This window comes from Aquila chrysaetos, chromosome 4 (assembly GCF_900496995.4).
Source record: "Aquila chrysaetos chrysaetos chromosome 4, bAquChr1.4, whole genome shotgun sequence".
Classification (NCBI taxonomy): domain Eukaryota; kingdom Metazoa; phylum Chordata; class Aves; order Accipitriformes; family Accipitridae; genus Aquila; species Aquila chrysaetos.
In genome coordinates, this window is record NC_044007.1 from 23,427,632 (window position 1) to 23,448,065 (window position 20,434).

General features: G+C 50.4%; 1 long non-coding RNA gene across 6 annotated transcripts; it reads right to left on the bottom strand.

Moving 5' to 3' along the window:
* Positions 1 to 380: 380 nt before the first annotated feature.
* On the bottom strand, positions 381 to 20,080 carry LOC121233226. Of its 6 annotated transcripts, none has more exons than XR_005932155.1 (3): positions 13,021 to 20,080; positions 6,337 to 6,491; positions 381 to 5,416 (listed from the first exon to the last, which is right to left on the bottom strand). It is a non-coding gene; the product is annotated as an uncharacterized LOC121233226 (long non-coding RNA). The 6 variants fall into 6 exon arrangements; XR_005932154.1 differs by having other exon boundaries at positions 381 to 5,419; XR_005932150.1 differs by having other exon boundaries at positions 381 to 4,875; positions 4,953 to 6,491.
* Positions 20,081 to 20,434: the final 354 nt, after the last annotated feature.

Here is a 20,434-nt window from a genome sequence, read left to right on the forward strand (position 1 = left end):
CCTGGCAATGCAATTACCACGGTTAACTGTGGCGTAGTTTTTTGGCAGCTTTTTCTTATTCTGCCAATAGCGTAGTTGTTTGCAGTTGCATCTCTGTGAAGACCCTGCAGTCACACAAGCTGTTATATAAATCAGTTACTAATTTCTTCAGTGACTGAAATACCAGCCAGCCTTCGGAATGGCTCAGCTAGAGAAGCAAACCCGGTGGGGGTGAGAGGGAGGACGAGAGACCTCCCCGCCAGCCCGGCAGAGCGTGGGGTGCAGGCAGCGATGGAAGCTAAGCCGAGAACAGGGTTTCCTTCCACCTGTCCAGGGCTTGTCAGCAGAAGGAAAAATTAACCCGTCCGGCATGTTTTAAGCACGGCTGTGAGCCCACAGGGCAGCTGGGTGGCTGCCGAGCGGCTCCCCGCACCGACGCACCGCTCCCCTCCCTCGCGCCCAGGGAAGCCCCCGATGGCTCTCGCTGCAGTGACCACATCAACCCTTCGGTCCTTCAGGTCCGAGCGAGGCAGGCAGGGCTGCGACCTGCCTGGGCTGAGGCAATGCCACCTCCTGCCCCTGGGGAGGAACAGCCCTGTGTACCTGCACAGGCTGGGGCCGCAGGGCTGCGGAGCACAGGGCCGTCCACAGCAGCCTTCTGCGCTCCTCCGCTCGCTCTTCCTCGTTTAAAACACATCAATTTCTTGGCTGATGCCGCTCAACGGTTTGCATATTGCTGTGCGCCGCGGTGCTCAGCGAGGCCCTACGGCGCGAGGCCGCTCCCGCGGTCGGCGCTCGGAGCCGGCAGACCCGGTCCGTGCCCGCGCCGGTGAAAGCAGCCGGGCTGGGTGCGCCGGGGAGGCGGGATGGCGAGGCCTCAGCAGCCCGCGGAAGCGGAGCCAAAGGCTCCTGGGCGGCTGTGCCGCGCTGCCAGGGGTCGTCCGCTCGTGCTCGGAGCCTCGTGCTGTCCTTGTCCCCGCGGGGTCTGCGCGTGGTCTGGGTAAAAGGATGGGACGGTTTGCCAGGCGTCCCGTCCAGCCCACGTAGCCCCTGCCAAGGGCTCTCCCGGGTGTCTGCAGTGTCAGAGACCAGCTAATAACTGAGTAATCGTACAAGGTAATTACAGGGTAACTTTTGCCCTCTAAAATAAAGCGCTACCTCATAATTAAAAATAAAGAGAATGGCAATCCTAATTATTAGGCTTTCATTAGGCTGACAGAGGCACACACGGCAGTGCGAGGATTGTTTCGCGACCTGCTCTCGGTCCCCACCCACACCTCCCCATGACGCTCCCAGGGAAGCCCGGGGCAAGCTCTCCCACTGAAAACAGTGGGTGAGACGTTCATCTCCACATAAACCTCACCAAATGCCGTGCAGATCTGAGGAACAAGAGGAACCTGCCCTTGAGCATCCCTCAGACTTTGATGCCTGCTGCAATCCAACCTGCAGGCTGCTGCTGACGCTCAATCCTCAGCCACCTTAGCAGCTCATGCATCGCAATGTTAAGATAAGAATCATAAATTACACCGTGTTTCACCTGTTCACATCCTTATGGAAGATAATCATAGCCTGGTATCTCTTTGTGCTTAAAATACTGCAGCAAATACACCGTGTTGTTCTTCCCAGCTCTCCCCGAGCAGCCTTGCCCCCGGCGTGCTGGGGAAGGGCTGCGCGGGGCCGTCTCAGGCTGCCTCTGCCGAGGTGCTGGGTACAGGTGGCTTCTGCTGCAGGTAAGGCTTAGAAGTCTCTCTGAGTTCAAGAGTACCCTTACGTCTTGCTCCTACGAATAATGAAGTGACAAAATACTGTATTAAAAACTCCAGCCCTGGAACAACCAAAAAAGGGTGAAAACTGGGCTCTCAAAGGCCTCTCAGTTGGGGCGGGCAGAAGATTTGCCTATATTCCTTCATAAGCCTCTTTAGAGTGCGTACAAGTCCCATTCCCCCACGCAGCCAGCGCTTCCCACCAGCAACGCCGTCGATCTCAACTGGATAAAACACACCAGAGCTCCCTGCTGAATAAAACCGCATACCCAGCCCTTAGTCTATCACAAAGCGGATCCGATGCCTCTCAACAGATGGGGCTGGACCTGCAGAGGCAACTCAGATTTCTGGGAGCCGGGCTGAGCACTCGTGGTCGGAGGAGCCTCTGTGGTTTTGCACTGCAGCACTGGGCTCTGTTTGCAATGCTTCACCGAAAACAGCCAAGCAAACCTGGGGCTGCTGCAGTGCTGCCTTCGCCGCTGTGCAGGTCAGACTGCTGAAAACCAGGAAACGAGGAATTAAAGTAATAAAGTGCAAATGTCTGAGAACCGGGGAGCACTGAGTTAAGGTATGTGCCAAAGGCAGCCCTGCAAGCCAGCTCCCCGTGGAGTGACCGTGTCTCACCGACCGTGTCCCACTGCCCGACCCTGCCCCCCCAGCCCTGCTCCCCATCCCGTCCTCCCCCAGAGCACCCCCCACCCAGCCCTGATGCTCTCACACTTACTCCCTACTTAAAAGCAGCCGGGAACGGCTTTACCCCATGTGTCTGAGGCTGTGATTGAGGAGCACCATGACCTGAAGCACTCTGCTCCAGTACTCAGGGAGCAGGGTTATGTTACTTGAGCCAGCTTTCCTCTTCCTCCTGGTTAATCAGTGCCAATTATTGATTGGGGTCACCCCCCACTCAGAAGAAGCAAGGCAGCACTGCTCTGTCTCGACAGAGCACATGTAACATTTGCTTTCAGAAAGCCATTAGCATCCTTTCAAAAAGCAGCCAGTTATGCTCCCCAGCATAACATGAAATCAGCATTTAAGTGAGATGGAGGGCAGCCGCGTGCCTACCAATCGCTCTGACATCTCTGCCCACAGTGGGACCGACGGTGACAGTGCCCAAGTGCCGCTCGGGTGTGATGGCCGCATGCTGTCAAGAGCCTTGAAACCCTCTTCCCCGACCTCGCGCTGCACTGAGGCCTCTCAGTGCGTTTAGCACCTACCACCTGGGACAGCTTTTTCCATCGTCCTTCCCCTGAGCAGTGCGAGGGATCGGGAGAATGCAAATGGTATGGGGACCTGTTATTTCTACCAGGGGCTGGAGGGGCACTGGGGAGGATGACAGGTGCTCGGCTGCCCCAAGGAAGAGGGTGGGGAGGGGGCCGGAGGCACCTACCCACCACCGGGGAAGGAAGCCGTGGTTTTCGTCAGCAGCAGCGGGGGAAATCCAGCAAGACGGCTGCTTCGTCAGTGCCTGAGCCTCCCAGGAGGCCACGTCATCTTGCTGAAAAAGGAGCTTGTGCTGGGAAAGTTAAAAAATTGACTTGGGGTTATTCAGTTACCGGCCATGAGCTGGTAGTGGGATTACGGGCATGAACGTGGTGGCCCCCCCGGCACCCACAGCGCGGTGCACGGGGACGGCTGCCATACTCCCGCACCTCTCCTCCCCTCTCCTCCCTGGCAGTGCGGTACGGGGCACGTGCAGCTGGCAGCCCTCGAAAGGCAGCTCCAGCCAGCCAGAAACCCTGCCACGGCAGCGGCAACGCCGGCCTCTCCTCTGCCTCACACCCAGCCCAGCTCCGGCTCGGGGGACACGGCCACCCTGTGTGCCACTGGCAGCCTGCGGAGAGAGGGGACATGGCTGGGGGATGAACCACTGGGCTGGTGGGAGCAGGCTGAGGCTTAGTTCAGTTATTCCCATCCAACTGGGAGCAATCTTGGACATCCCTCCAGGGCTCTATATGGTTTAGAGGTGAAGCTGTCCTCAGGTGCCCTCATCTTGCGCATTTTAACACAGAAAAAAGAGCACCCCCCCACCCTGTGCCACAAGAACAGGGATGGCAGGACCCCAAGAGACCTCAGCCCCCCCTGAGCAGAGGGGCAGCACTGCCAGGAAAATAAAGTGAGTTAAAAGGTGCGGCGGCATTCTCCCTTTCTCCATGAGGGTTGCAGGACATGACCATTTTGAGATCAGCAAAAGGAGATCAGCAGTTCTGGACAACCTTCCCTGTTCTCCTGTTACCTTCTTTTTAAAACCTCTGAAGCGTGCGAAGCAGCAGGGAGGAAGCCAGAGAAGCAGTAAATGCTGTGATCTGAGATCTGTGTGCCATCGATTTGCTGCTCACAGAATGGGGATGGCAATTAACTGTCTAAAAAGTGGAGCATGAAGGAGAGCTCAAGGAAGGAGCAATCAGCTTTTTCACATAAAATAAGCCGTCCTGGACTGCTGTGGTCACCTACATGGTACAAGACATCACAGGACAAAACGTTGGGAGAGACAACTTTCTTAAAGTCCCTTTTAAGTCGCATACCCCAAATATGACTTTCCACCCCACGTTGTTTTGGGGGGACAAGCTGCCCAGGTCTGCAGGGAGGATTCTGCAGCTTCCAAGAGAAAGGACCTCTTGGGATGTAGGCTTGTAACCAGCAGCTTGAATTCAGCCTGTCAAACAAACATGGGTTAGACTCAGGCTAAAGTAGTAGTTGTACAGGTGAAATAAGAGTGGTCTCCAGATCCACACAGCTTGAACTTTGGGGGAAGCTGAGCCCATCCTCACACGTTCAGTCCTGAGATACTGTGAAGCAGGGAGTAGCAGCAAATTTTGGTCATGAATGAGATGTTTCCAGAAACATACGCTATTTTTGAGATCCCGGCTTCTGGTTCAAGCCCACCTGTAATTTATAGTTCTGCTTTTCAAAAGAGAAGGCAGTGTTTTGGGGCAGAGTGACAGACTGGAACAGCTTCAGGCTCAGCAACAGACCTTGCATGAATATAGGCACACTCCCAGTGACCTCATTTTTCAGGACTGCCCTCTCTCCTTGTCCTCAGTGGATGGTCCTCTTCTGAATATCCGTTGGCTCACTGTTTACCTCTCTCTTCTTAAGGTTTTGAATCTGAAGCACCAGTTAGGAGATACACCACCTGCAAGAGCATATTGCTGTGGCAAAGCCTATGAAACTGCAGGGAGTGTTAGTTATCTATAAGGCTTTTGCATCAACCTTCTGTAAATGGTTTCACAGGGCTGTAATTCTCCATTCAGCTCTCCAGGCAAGCTCCTGCAGATAGGATCTCATTCCCTTCCAGATTGTTACTGGATTTTAGAGAAATGTTTTGATCTCTGTTGCTGCCAGAGAAACTAATGACTAGACAGGTCTACCTGGCAGGCTCTGTCATACAGCGCACCGAGCGCTCCAGCCCCTGTCCAGCAAAGTGACAATGTGCCCCGTATAAAGCACATGAAGATTCCCGCAGAAGTCAGCGTAAGGGGCCAGCACCCTCCGGATCAGGCCACCAGCAACCCATGAAGGAGGAGCCATCAAATTGCAAATACTGCCATCACTGGATATGGCTCTTCAGAGTGATGACGTGGTGAGTCGTGGGCAGCTCCCAGTCCGTACACCTCTGGTCTGTAACACTGCTTTTCACTGCAAACATTTTAAGTTGCTCCAATATGTGCCTCACCCTTCTTATTTATAGGAATTAGTGAGGCATTTCATGAAAAAAGGGGGATTCCTGTTAAAGCAAGGAAATGATGACAAAGCAAGAGATATCGGTGGTAAAAAAAAAAAAAAATACAGCTTGCCTAGCAAAACGGCTATCCTATTATCTCATCAACATGCCACAGACAGGAGAAATTATAAATAGCAGCAGTGGTAATGCCTGGGAGTTGCATCTTGGCACCGCTGCTTCTGGCCACCTCTTTCTGGCTCCCATTCACGGTGACGTACGAGGGGAGGGATAGCAGCTAGAGGGAAAATCCCCATCAGCTCTCTGACCCCATGCTCCGGCAGGGCAGGCCCCGAGCCGAGCACTTGCAGGGGACGCAGCAGGCAGGCGTACCACTGACACTCGATCCTAGTTGAAATAGCAGTGGAGAACAAGGCTCTTTTGTTAGGAAACGCAGATTTTCTCAGTGCAACTAACTGAAAAGCACAAGGGGAAGAGCCCGGAGGTGGAGAAAGTAATTGTTCTTAGCTGGTTGTCCTGATACTTGAGATGATGGTGTAAAATGCAGCTTTGGCTACGATAATCCCTGTTCACAGCTGGAAGAAAGGCTTTGTGCCATTATGACAATATTGGACTAAAGAAAGGCAAGAGGAGAGCCAGGAGAGCCTCTGTGGGCTGGCTCTCACACCAAAGCTGGGAATGGAGGGTATCATCTATTAATTTCTATTGGGAGGGCTTCATTAAGAGTGTAACTATGTTTATGGAGGACAGTGAAGGAAATGGCCTATGCACCATCCTATTGCTTGCATATTTTTTCAAATAAGTTGGAGACATGGATGTATATGAGTACTTCATTGCATGACCCTCATGATACGGGACCCACATGGACCCCCAGACCCAGCCTGGTATTCCAGAGTGGTTGCAATGGGCTCCTACCTTCTTGTGGGTCTCAGACTAGCACACAGCACCGGTGGCATGAGCAGCAGATCAGTCCCAACTGACGGTTCAGCTGACGGACAGTTACTTGGGAGCTCTGGTAATCTGAAATATGTCACCTTGTTCAGGGTCAGGCCAAGCTCAGCAGATGGGAACTTAGATATAAGGAAGAAATTTTTTATGATGAGGGTGGTGAAACACTGGAACAGGTTGCCCAGAGAGGTGGTAGATGCCCCATCCCTGGAAACATTCAAGGTCAAGCTGGACGGGGATCTGAGCAACCTGATCTAGTAGAAGATGTCCCTGCTCATTGCAGGGAGGTTGGACTAGATGACCTTTAAAGGTCACTTCCAACCTAAACTATTCTATGATTCTACTCTGATTCTAACTTGCTAACTTAACTTGACTGCTTCAAATTCTGTGTCCCTAGCCTAAGCTCAGTATTTAGCCAAGATACTCACTCCTGGCTCCACAACCAAGGCAAACTTCATCCCACCACCTATGTGAGGGTCATCTGCACAGGGCATAAAGACTGTTCCTTGTTGATTGAGTGAAAAGTGCTGAGCACATCTCCTCCAGCCCACTACAGCCGTGGGCATACGGAGCAGGACTCCAACAGTGTAACCCCATTTGCAGCAGAGCCTGGCCATCACAGCGCTGGCTGGTCACCTGCCACTCCAGAAAAGAAAGGGTAACTGGGCCAAAAATATAGGACATAGCTTATTTCCAGTGGATGCCCTTGCTGACATGTTAGTTGTGATACCTACTGATGTTCAGTATGGAAATCATCCTTGGGTGTGGGTGCATGGCACACTCCAGTTCATGATGTGCTCCAGCCCCTTGGTGTCGTGGGATGTTCTGCACCAAATACAAGACCGAACTCAGACCCCTCTGCTCCCATTTGTCTTCAAAGCTGATTTCCTCAGTGACTGAGAAAGAAATCATGCAGAAACTCCACAAAGACAATAAGAAACACTTAAAAAACAGGCTGTGTGTGGCTCAAAACCACTGGCCTGGTAGCTGCTTGCAGGTAGAGGGCTGGGGCACGGGAAGCCGTGACGGGCTCCAAGAGCTGGTGGTCCATGTTCTGCAACCACGTCCTGGCCAAAAATCTGTGCCAGCAGAGAGTGGGGCAGCGACCAAGGGGCTCCAAACAACCCGCGTGAACAGCCAGGGATCTGGCAGGAAGCTGAGCAAGAGGCAATCCAATAACGAGATTAAAAAACCAAAAAAGGTAACTCACAGAACAGGAAACTCTTGGGTGGGGCTTTTCTTCTGACCATCTTGCAAACGTGAAAAGGAGGATGAAGAGAAGCGATTGGCAGATGCCTATGGTGTGAGCAGTGCAAGGGGAGGAAAGGCAGGCTGCAGAGAGCCCCACCACCAGGAGCAGCACTGGCAGTGAGCTGAGCGAGGGGTTTCACCCACCCGGGCAGTTGGGTTCAGTTCTCTCCATGACCCTTTGGCTAGCATCAAGTACTTTCTGCAGGTTGCTCAAAGGTGCTTGCAGATGGCCCGAGACTCTGCCCTGCCTGCACTATGTGCTGGCAGCCTGTTGCCTTAGCCAGGACTCAGTATCTCCTGAAAATCTCCTTCCACCATGTTTTTTTTCCCCTGTGGTGCAGCCGGAGGATAGTGTGAAAGGAGTACAGGGTGCCTGGCTGCTCTGACTTGCTCTGTTTAGAGTAATGGCAAACTCTTTCCTTCAGGGAAGGGAGTCGCACAATCGGTTGCATATTCCTGCCTTCTGCGGTTTCTCACCATACAACCCTGCTTTCTGATAAACCAAGTGATACGTGCCAGGGCCCTGGTTTGCTCCCTGGCAGTGGGAATTAGTGGGTAAGTCCTGGCTGTAAAAATGCTGGCTTTCATGGGGGCCCTGAGATAAGAACAAAGGTGGAAAGGGGATAGGCAGGAAAATCCAAGTGCTGAGATGGGCAACAGGTATGGGTAATTGGACATTGGGTACAACGTGGAGGCAAATCCCTTTCCAAGATAACAAAATGCAGAAGAGAAAGCCCTTCATCAGGGTGCTCTCCAGCCCCAAATAGCCACCATTTGGCTACAGTGGCAGAAGGCTTCATCTACCATGAAGAACTGAAGGTGGGGCAAACACGTAGAATTATACAGAAAATCAGGAAAGCCAAAGCTAATTAGCAGCAGAGCTTCCTGTGGGGTAGTCCGTGTTTGGACACTCATGTCTTACTGGGGTTGGTTCTTCTGGAGCAGAATACAGGATTGTTTTCACCCTCAAAATCAATAGGATTACTCAGAAAGTGAGAATGAAGAGCCCTGGGAAGCCAGCCCTGTTTTACAGCTCCACATTCCTGTAGCCCAAGCGTAGCTGTGGATACTTCTCCTAAGGAGCTGCTCTCCTTAGTTTCTGTGGCGATTTTTGTGATGACTTCCACCTGGATTTGGGGAGGTTTTGGATTATAATCTGGGAACATCCTGGATGTGCTCCTGTGGAGAAATTGAGCTGTTAAGTCTGAACTGCCCAGCCAGGTCTTATGAAGATGGGGAGGGGGATTGCTTTTATGCAAAACAGCTAAGCCAGCAATAACTTGGGGTTGAAGATCAGTAACCTGGCTGTAGTGGCACTGTTGCAGGAGGTGGAGTTTGTTGTTATCCTCCTTTTCAGTCCAGGGACGCTGTGCCGCTGCCATGCGAAGCTGGCTGCAGCACTAGGGAGCACGGGGACTGCTGAACTAAACCCGGTGTAAGCCCCATGGGGCAGTGCTGTCAGAAAAGACTTGGAGGAGTTAGAGCTCACCCGGTCCTCCCTGTTCAGCTATGCAAGCATCAGCGCCCTCGGGCTTTGTACTTTGCTAACACAATATGGAAGATGATTTTGGATCACTGTGCTCACTGCTTACTGCAGATCCCTTGGGAGTCTGCCAGCGCGCCATACTGATACCTGCTTATTCATGCCCATGCAGCATGCACCATAGGCAAAGAAAACATCAGCAGCAGAGCTGGAAGGTGCAGCTGGATGAAATAGGCTTGTTCTTCTGGAGAAAAATACCTGGCACAAAAAAAACCCCTAAACCTAGTAGAAACCAGTCTATATCCATGTGTAAGTCAGACACTTGTGACTATCAAGGCCCTGTTGTCTGCCTTTGCATTTCTGCCTATCCAAATCACAGTGCATGTTCCTGAAAACTTTCACACTCAAGTCCTCCGAAGTACCTGAGCATCCCTGCTCTAAGCACTGGGGCATCTGACCTGTGGAAGACCTTCACACCTTGCAAGAGGTACAGCCCAGGCTGAGAGCAGGGGAAGGTGGCAGCAGCAGATTCCCATGAGGTGAAGATCTGCACCTGGGTGGCCGTCCCTGCACCAGCTGGACATCTCCTCCAGTGCTGCATGCCCACCTCTGTGCCACGTTTGGCAGAGGTTCTGGGCATCTCTGTGCCACAGATTGCATCTACGTGGCTCAGCCTCTGGCACCCTGCAATTGCCAGAGCCATTCACTACTTTTCCGAACTCTGGATTCATTTTTAGTCTGCATTTCATAAAGGCAAGAGACTTGTATAATCCCGAGGCCTGTCTCCCTGTTTTTTCCCAGTGTGCCCAGGTAACCTTGACCAAATTTAGCCAAGATGCCTCATATATACTAGAGTTCCTGTAAATTTAATGACAACCGGTGGCTGGGTAGAGAAGAGACACCCGTATCAGTGACCCTGTCCATGGGAAGGGAGGCCGAGCTCACCTGGTAGGAGCTTAGTAGTTTGATGGCAGAGGACATGCCACTCGGCACATGCACCAGCCACCCCTCAGCATGCGGGCACAGCCGGGGCAGCCACGCCACCGCCTGCCTCGGGCACAGCGGTGGCATCACTGGCAGCGACATTTAGTGGGCCAGGCAGCTCAGGGGAGGTTGGGAGCCTGATTTTATCTGTTCCACCGCTCAACAGCTTGTTTCCTGATGCTTTCAAAAAGTAGCAGCACATGAAAAGACAGTTCCTTTTCCTATGTTCATATGATATTTCTTTAGATTGTTTTTGCAATGACATTTTTAGTAGCCGTTTCTATTTCAGTTTCCTCTCTTTGGGTTTAACTGCGCTTATGCTACTGGAGGTAAGAATCACTGGCCATTTAATGGTTCACCTTTCATTTTAAGCAGTCACATTTAGAGTATCCCTTGTCCCTTGCCACATCCTCGATGGCTGACAGCTAATGTCCTGTGCTTGTTCAGGGGGCTCTGTCATTTGTACAGATAGAGCAAGTACAGACCTGGGGGAAGGCTGCATGTGAGCGTAGCAGGAACTGGGATGGAAGAGTTTGCCTCAGAGCAGCCCAGGATGCTCCTCAGACTATGCAGGCCAAGCAAAGAGAGCATCATAGCCATTTTTAAAGTCCTAGCTTTGAGCTAAGCCTGCAGTGCTGGGCTAGATGTAATCCCCTCTATGCTCCCTTTCTTCCAGTCCCCTTTTGAATGCGTTATACAGAGCCCTGATGTCGTGCTTTGCCCTCCCCTTCTCCTCCCAGCCCTCGGCTCAGTGTGGAGCAGAGAACGCGCCGCACCACATCACACCCACAGGCACCCAGTCCTGGCCAAGGCTAAGCGAGGCTGACGTCGCAACGGACAGCTGGTGACTCGCTTCTCTGGGTCAAGTCACCTGTGTCTGGCTCTCACTACATTCACCGAACACGTAAGCTTGGGGGAGGAGGCCCTCACCCAGCATTCACCAGGAGGCTCTCAAGGGAGCTTAAGTGGGAACAAAATGCCACTGCAACTAAGGGTTTGGTATTTCTCACTAAAACGGCCATAAGCTGGGCAGCTGCATAGAAGGTTATGGATGGACACTGAGGTATGGATGCTCAGAGCAGGGTGAACATTTCTAGAAAGCAGAAAAGTACCAAAACATTCAGATGCCTCTAAGCCACCCACAAGCAGAATCTGCCACGGGCTCCAGCAGCCAGCGCTTTTGCTCTGCTCCTCTGCAGGGATGACTGGGACTCAAGCAGTCCCAGGTCAACACATGCTTGAAAATAACCGTCTATTTGCTTCAGCTCCCCAGTGTCAAAGGAAGGCAGTGAGCCTTTGTCTTTCCTAGGAAGGGTGGGGAATTTGTACGGTGTTACATCATTTGCTAATTTATGCTTTACCTGGCATTTTGTTACCTGCCTCTCAGGGCTGCAGGTGACTGGACTGGTTTGACTCCCGTACCAGGGGGAGCAGAGTCCCTCTCAGCTGAGAGGAGAAGCTGTTGAGGGGCCAAGGACCACCCCCAGCAGGGCCCCTTGGCCCTGTGGTTATCTCAGTGGGTAGGAGAGCTCCTGTTCCATTTCCAGCCCAGCTCTTCTCTTTCCTCCTCTCACTGACTTTGTTTCTTTGCAGACTTGTACAAAGCTCAAAGGGAAAAAAGCTAACCTGGCAAGAAGGATGGAGGCAGCTCTGGGAGCCTGAACTGATGCCCTTAAAAGACAAAAAAATGAAGCGTGTTTTATCTAACACTGATGACATGGCAGCATTGGGAGGTGAATTTGGGCCTTCAGAGAGACCAAGGTGCTTAGCCAGAGACCCACCATCTATCTTCCATACCAGCTGGGCCCTTCTGTGAGGAAAAAGGGGACAGGAGCCAAACGCATTGGACGTTAAATCCTGCCCTAGGCACCTCTTACAGCTCTCAGTGAAATCCCCCTTCCTCTGGAGGAGGGTCTGCTCCCCCTTCTCTGGGCAGTCATTGAAATCCTCTTCCCATCAGATCACTTCCCAGCCCCAGGGCCTGAAGTGCCTCTTGACACATCATCTCTTTCTTCAGTCCTTTCACCAACACTCAGCCCTTTCGCCTCTCTCCTTCCCTTCCACTCTCCCCCCTTTTTTGGGTAAAACAGGGTGACCAAACAATTAGTGCTAATTATTCCTCCAGAATTGTGCTGCAAAGGACATAGTTTCACAGGAGGCAGTAAGGCCAATTAACACTTTATCAGCACTGGAACAGTCTGCCTTTGTCCCTGGGCCACACACCCTGCTGCTTATCTTGTGTCAGCTCTGACTCTGGGAGCAGATTTAAGTCACTCAAACATCCCAGATGAACTCATTGCAAAAAATAAAAACCAACCCTACAACCAACCAGCCCTTAAGAGGGAAGTGGTCAGGCCTGCATGGGCTAGAAAAGGGGAGAAAGCCGTGAGGACAAGGAAAGAAGGGAGCAGGTAAAGGGGAATGGTCCATTCTCCTCTCAGTGGCAACAAGTCACTGGGTATGTTCAGCCGCTGGTGGAACCACAAACGGTCGGTCAGTGCCCTCTAAAGGATGGCTGGGCAGGGCCACACTCCCAGTCTTCTCCAAAAACACCAGATTTGGCCATGTTGGATCCCGACTGTAACCCAAAATGCAATAGAAGCCACAGACACCAACAAACGCATCTGAACTGAACAGTTATTATGGTATGTAACAGTGGCAGTACCTTACTTCCCAGCTCTTACAGGTAAGAGCATTATTATAAGGCAGTTATTAATTGCCAGTATGATCCCTTTGAACTGAGAGAAAAACTCTGCTGTGGTGTCAGTGGTGGAGAGGGGAACAGGGTCAGCTTTGGCCAGAAAGCCCATGTCATGCTATGAGCAAGCTGTCTGGCTCCTTTCACAAGTGAGGGCCACAGTTTGATGATAAAATAAATTGAGCTGTAATGTCCCAAAATTGGGTTAAAGCAGTGTATGACATGAAGCACTCACTGATATAAACTCATGGTGGATCACATTTGTCCAGTTGTGATGGTTTTACTTCATACTAGCAGGGCTTTATGCAGGTCCATGTGTCCAGGCCAGGGTTTCATGGCACCTTGTACAGCTACCTTGGAGGTTTTGTCATCTGTTCCTTTTTGGTCTCCACCTCTCCCTTTATCCTCAGTGTCACCAGCTTCAAACACAGATCCTTTCAATCCTGTTTGCTACCTTCTCTCTGCTATATGCAGGTCTTTTCCTGCCTCAGATCTCAGGTCTTGTGTCCAACTCCTCCAGAAGATGTTTGCCCAGACCCTCCAGCAACTGAGGCAACAGTTTCAAGTCACCCTGGAAAGGTGAGCACAGCACAGAAATTGTGCTGGCAGTGGGAGAAGGGAACCTGGCAAGCAGATCTGCAAGGTCCTTAGGTGGGTGCAGCATTTTGGAGCCGATAGGCATGGACCAAGGTGAGGAGTGAGCATCCAATCAAGCCAGCACAGACTCAACGGGAGCTCATTCAAGTATGACCCTCATTTTGAGGGTCCCATAAGGGCTTATCGTCACCAGCCAACTCCTCACGTTGTGCATGAGCTGCGTCTCCACACCCTGCACAAGGCTTCCTCAGCAGGCATCCTTCCCATGCCACGCTGCCACTGCAGACCCACCCCCAGCACGGCAGTACCAGGCTGCAGGAGGCACTTGCGCGGCCCTGCAGAGACCAGTCCAGCCCTGCCACCGTGGCAGCCACCCTGCCTGCCTCTGTCCTCTCCCTGGCTCAGTTTCATGCAGGTCTGTGAATCATATTCTACTTCAGTTTCCTTTTGCCTTTTGTTTTTCCTCTTTGTACTTCATTTTCAAACAGTCCTTGCACTTTTCATTGGCCCACCATGTGAATTGAGGTAATTAGTTACAGGCTGCCAGGGCCTGCAGGGCTGCGCTAGAGGAACTGCAGGCTGACATTTCAGAACCAGCAGGGTTTCAGCACTGGGTTAGAAGATGCCAGGCCACTGATTCAAAGGCAGCAGGACTACGATAAAATGGTTAAAGGGCCCGGACTGAGACCTGTGAGAAAAGTTTAGGGGAAAAGCATCATCCATGGAGTAAGAAACACAGAAATATGTCCTGCATTCAGGCAATCTGAAGTCATAGTGAACTGCTAAAGGACTTTACATAAAAGAAACTGGCCAAAGCATCCTTTGCAATTTGGTCCTTCCAGTTCTCCTGGCAAATGAATGAACTGCAGCTGGTCCAGTGAAGGTCCACATTTTCTCTCAGGCAACACACTTATGCTACTACCATCAGTCTTTTGCAAAGGGAATATACACACAAAACCCCCACAACACAAAAGGGCTGGCACCCCATCATGCACGCAGTGTGCACGTGGCAGAGCAATAGGAGCTTGCTCTGGAACAGGGAGCGGCAGGCAGACTGGCACGTACTGGCGCAAAAATCACTATCACGTATACGTGCTAATTCAGCAATACCCATCCAAAACAGACTACCTGTTTGTGCCAGAGCTCACTCCATTCTGACCCACTCACTGAGCCAGCACCACAAGACCAGTATGAACACTTTCCAATGCATACCCTGCAAGAGAGACATGGCTTTGTTAGGAGAAAAGTAGTCAGGGGAAAAAAAAAGAAAAGCAAAGAAAAACAACATTCTGCGCTTCCACTGGGGATACAACAAGAAGGAACTGCAAAAATGGGAACTTGGGTCAGATATTAGGAAAATAATTTCCAAGTTAAGGAAAGTAAGGCCCCAGAATAGACTGCCTTAGAGATTACTGTGCTGCCATCCTTGGAGGATTTCTACGAAAAAGCTTGAAAAAACTCGGTCGGGATGATAGTGTTCTCACTTGGGGAAAGAATGGACTAGGACACTTACCATGCTTCCTTCTGGTCTCTTTTTTTTCTCCCCACAATTCTCCATCTTTAACAGTCTACAATTTGTCATAATCTAGGTGTTTGCATAGAAATATGGTAATAACTCTGTTTCGTCAAGTATACAACACTTACCAGTCACTGTGTGGCACTTCAGGGACACTCAGGAACAGCAGCATGATACTCAAATGTTTTTGCTTGAAGTACTTTGGCTCTTAAGGAAGAAATACTGTAGCTACTGATGAAGGGAGCAAGCCTCAGAGTTAAGCAATGCTGATTCTAGCTAGTAAACTGCAGGGGGAGAAAGAAACACTAATCTGCTTTTCACAATACCTTAATTTTGCGGTTTCTAAGCGAGGGGGGTGGACTGCATCTGGCAGAGGCGGCCAGTGAAACGGAGCAGAGGAGGTGGCTGTATTAGGGACAGGGATGGAGCAGCACAAAGCTCACTCTCAGGGAAGGAAGAAAGGGTGAGAGACGAGAACCAGCAGGAGACCCAGAGCAGTTGAGCCTGTCCCGCAGGGCAGCTGGTGACAGCCAGGCACAGACTCCCCCAGCTCCTGCACTGCAGTGTCCCTCTCCTCCAGACAGAGCCTTCCCAGAGCAGCTCCGCACCCAGCTCCAGATCCCGCTTCAGGACCCCTTCCTCTGCCCATCCATCTTTCCAACGCTGATAGCATCTCCCAAGGCTCACCACTTAGCCAGTTCTTAGACTGAGGAGGGGGAGACAGAGTATACTCTTGAGGAGATATGAGGGGAAAAGTGCTGCAATAATCCTGACCAAACTCACCTCAGCACCTTCTCATTCCCTCAGCTGCACTTGGCCTTGAAGAAAACAATCCCACCACACAAACCTGTTGCTTTGTTTGCTTCAGGCACATTATGAAGTAACTAACTATTACCTTTCTCCTGTTATGACTGCCTGAGAATGACACTTCTTTCCTTGTTTGTTGCCAAAGTGACTTCTCCTTCACAAGTTCAGTAAAGGAAACAGACATACGGTCCTTTGTATGAGTGAAGAATACTCATCAAGCAGCCCCAAAAACAAGAAAGCAAAACTGCTTTTGCCCACATGCAAATAGATTCAAAATACAGAGCTCCGAGGTCTTGATGTAGGGTTTTTTTCCTTTTTTCTATTTATTAAACAAATTACTCAGAAATTGGGATTGGCTCTGCTCAAAAGATTATCTAGCACTGAAAAGCCTATCTGGACCAAGTAGGCTACCAAAAGCAAACAGTGTTATCAGCTAGGCACTCAGTTTAAAGAAACCGGCACTCCCCTTCAAAAGGTACATGTTCTTCCTTATCTCTTTAACACAGACCATCAAGGTTTTAGCTTTCACAATGCAATTTTAGCACATGGCATTGCTCTGTAGCTAAACAGAAAAGGGAAACACTGAGATGTGAAAAAGATCATGCAGTTCCTGAACTCAGAAACACAGCGTGTGTATTCTGAACAATAAAACTTCCTTTTTTAAATCAACTATCAGCTGCGTTAATTTACAAAAAAAAAAATATTTATCTTCAATATTAGAACTTTTCAGATACAATTTAAAAATACTTCCTGTGGCTAACTACAAAGCTGGGTTTGCATAATTTCAAGCAGTTTAGTGCAATCCATCGTGTATCAAAAAGTCGTAATTCCTAGGCAACAGAGATGAAATGTATTGAAGTCTGAACACATTTCGATAACTTCCCTATTTCCCTGAGAGCCTAGACCAAAAAAAAAAAAAACAATTGCATTCACAAATCATAATACCATTGGCACAAAAGAAAAATCTTGTATCTGCTTAGAGCTTTAAGTTACAAAGGATCTTTATTTAACTTTGGTAGAACTTACATTTAGAAAACACGTACCTGTGTAGTCTAAAATAGTAATCAATTGCTGTTAGTGGAAAATACTGTGTAAATTTCGCTCTTTTTCCTATTTGGTAGTTCTATTAACATTTAGCTGAACGGAGGCAACACATCCATCAGGTAAGTCGTCTTATCTGGATTGCAAAATACTTCAAAGATTTATAATTAAAGAATTATTACCTCTCATTCAATTCCTGTTTGTCAGCTTCAGGGAACCTAAGCCAAAGGTAACACCGAGTTACATCTTCCAGCTAAATCTCAAGCCTAGAGTTTCAAAAAAACCAGTTTCTGTTAAGAAGGCTAACTTCTAGGCCCAGCCACACACATGTAACACCTGCAGTGACAGGGCATACGCTGGGTCCAGGCAATAAGCACAGCTGACAAGACAAGCCTGCTACAGCAAGTTTTATCAGCCACCATGTAGAACTTGAGAGCAGCAGAGCTAAAATGGATCTTGGAGAGACCCAGATGAGAATATCAGCTAATAGTCAACAAGGGCTCTCCTGCCAGGATCCCTTCTGGATCCCAAAACTCACCTGGGGCTCTAGACTGCAATTCTGGGTGGGCAATCAGCAGAACCAAGCAGGCAAACGTCTAATCCTTTATGAGTTTTAATCCTAAATGACTAGCAGAATTTGCCAGTACCAGAATTTAAAGCTTAATGCAAGTCATCTGCCTCAACCACAAACCCATCCTTTCTTGTTGCCTTAAAAACATTTAGGCCACATCTTGAAAAGTAAGTCTAGTATGTTTGTTGTAGGAGGAGGGCAAGATAATTGAAGGGTTTTTCTCTTATAAAGGATATCTAAATTTCCCGTTTAACGCTTTGTGACAGTATGGGGGCGCAGGGGGAGTAGACAGCAAAACTTTTAGTAACCGTTACATCCTTACTTTGAGTCAAAGCAAAAGGAGTGCAACCTATGAGGACAAGACCCAAGCAGCATATTATTTTGCCAAAAGAAGAAATACTAGACATGTTTAATTAGAAAGCTCCAGTGCTTTTGAACAGTGATTTGAACTTTTCTGTATATCCATCTGAGGTTAAGAGTGCATTTTTACTGCCCTAATAGCATTCAGTGTCAGAAAACTCTGAAGTCATATGTTGTTAAGAGGCTAACAGCAAGATCACCGAAAAGTCCTCTCTGCTGAACAAAACTTACAAATAGTGTTGTTTTTTTTTTTAAATTGGGCAAGAGAGAAGAAATGCCCTACCATGCTCTGGGCTCTTTCTTGCCATCATCCAGGAGTGCTGAGGACAGAAACGGAGTGACCTAACTCACATGAAAGAGCAAGAACATGCCTAGGCAAGAAGAAACATGTAAGAATATGCCCAGGTGCCAATGACAGAGAAGGGCGAAAGAACAGCAGTATGAAAAAGGACAGGCTGGGGAAAGGAGATGTGCTGAAGAACAGAACTGGGTAAGGAAAGGAGAGAGCAGAAACAGTACATACAACATCCTAGGGAGGGCATTATAAACCTGTATTTAAACTAGAGATTTGGGGTTTTTTTCCTACAAAAATCATAGTTTAAATTTTAACAAACACATCAAGCTTCACTGTAAGATACTGCTGACTCTGGCCATTTGCTTTACTCATCTGACAGAAGTAACCATTGCTATAGCAGGGCCAGCAGAAGAGGACACGTTCATTTGTCAGCTACTTCAAATGCAAAGTCAGTATCTCAGTTTAAAACACCAGTGCAGGGTGGGGGTTGAACGAAGATGTCATACTTTGCCATCAAACAGATGGGGAGATGCCAGTTCTGCCGTGGGTTTGGTGACCTCCAACAAGAGGCAGTAAAATTGCAGCAGCTGCTAAATGCAAGTGGAATCCTTCTGATGTGACAGCAAAATTCCACAAGTACTCCCTCCTACGACTCTATTTAAACCCGGGATGGCAAATGCTGGAGAAAGAAAAATAAAACAAGATATGAAAGATAAAACAAGAAAATAAAACAAGGTAAGAAAATGCAGACAATTCTTCCTCTTTCTGTTGAAACTATGTAAAAAAAACACACAAACAAACCAACCAACCCACCCCACACAGAAGAAAAACTACATTAAACATAAGAGGGCTGTTATCTCCAAGACTTCTGCAAATCTAAGATCTGGCTTCTTGCCTTACATTTGTACTAATTTGTTTAGCAGGAATGAAACACACTTGATTTGATTCTAGTCTTTTGTGAGAATCTGAAACACATTTAATTAGTTGGTAATAAAAAACTCATAAAATTCTAAAAGATAGAAAAATACTTTCCTTTTTTGTGGAAGGCTTCAATTTTTTAGGACTGGAGAAGCTAGCTAAAAATAAATCAGCGGTACGCTTGTCACAGGTTTTCTAAAATCCACAGGATTGCTTCTTCTCTCTGAAAAATTCTTTATATGGCACAAGTCATGATAGTCATTTGACAAGCTTCTAATGGGACCTTACCGCATTATATTATGCCCCTCAAACTTCCTAGAATAATGGCAGATGCCTTACACACATTAAAGCTACAAAAAGATAGTCACCTAATTTCCGGTACTATTCGACCTACAACTGAAACTTCAATGTCCTAACGCAAGATACAGCAACAAAATACATTAAACTTAAGGAACAACCAGAGCAGAACCCAAACGCTGTTTCTGCTAAAACCAGCTTTGCCAGTCTATCGACAATCCTCCTCCTGGAGACGCAGCTTCAAATTTTCCTCCAGTCTTGAGCAAAACCCACCACACCGACAAGGCGGCGTTCTGGTCTGCACAGCTCGGGGGGTTAACTAAAGGCATCGCTGGGCCCCTCAGGAGCCAGCAGCTACGCCCGCAAAGCTTGTGAACAGGGGTGCGAGCACAGCGAGCCCGTCAGGTGGTGTTACCGGACGCCCGAGTCAGCCCTGAAAAAACAAACAAACAAAAAAACTTCCGACCGGGGGCCGAGCCTGTGCGCCGGCAGGAGGAAGCTCTCGCTAACTTTGAGCAGCACGGCTGCGGCCCCAAGGACTAAGCCCCCCCTCCCCCGCCCCGCCCCGGCAGAGGCACGGCGCCGGGAAGCACCGGCGGGTCCCCGAGAGGCACCGACAAGCCGCCACAGGGAGGCAGGACGCCCGTTTCCCCCCGCCGGCAGCCTGAAACCCTCACACGGAACGTGGTGGGGGGGTGGTGTGAAGGGGACGGAGGCCCGGGCAGGCCCGGCCGTGCCGAGGCGCCGCCCCCGCAGCGCGAGGCCCCGACGTGCCGCCGCCCCCGGGCGGGAGCGCCACCTCCGCGCTGCCCCCACCCCGCCCCTCGCGCGGCGGAAGCAGGCCTCCCGCGCATGCGCCGCGGGGCCGGCCGGCACGCGACCTTCCTTGCCCGCCCGCGCGCGCCACTGGCGGCGCACGGCCGCTAACCCCTCCCGCCCTCCCTCGCTCACCGTTGATCCCGCTCAGTGCGCACGCGCCCTTTGACCCAGCCGGCTCCCCTCCTCCCCCGCCCTCCCCGCGCACATGTGCTCTCGCGCCGGCGCCTGCGCCCTGGCGCCGAGCCCCCCCACATACACACACCCCCCCCGGCCCCCGTGACGTCGAGAGGCGCAGGCGCGCTCCCTCCCGGCCGTTTCCCCCCCCCCCCCGGCGGCCGCTGCGCGTGCGCCAGAGCTGCCGTCTCCCCGCCCCCCCCCCGGCCGGGCGCCGGCGCTGCGCGTCTCTCCGCCTTCGCCCGCGGCGGCGC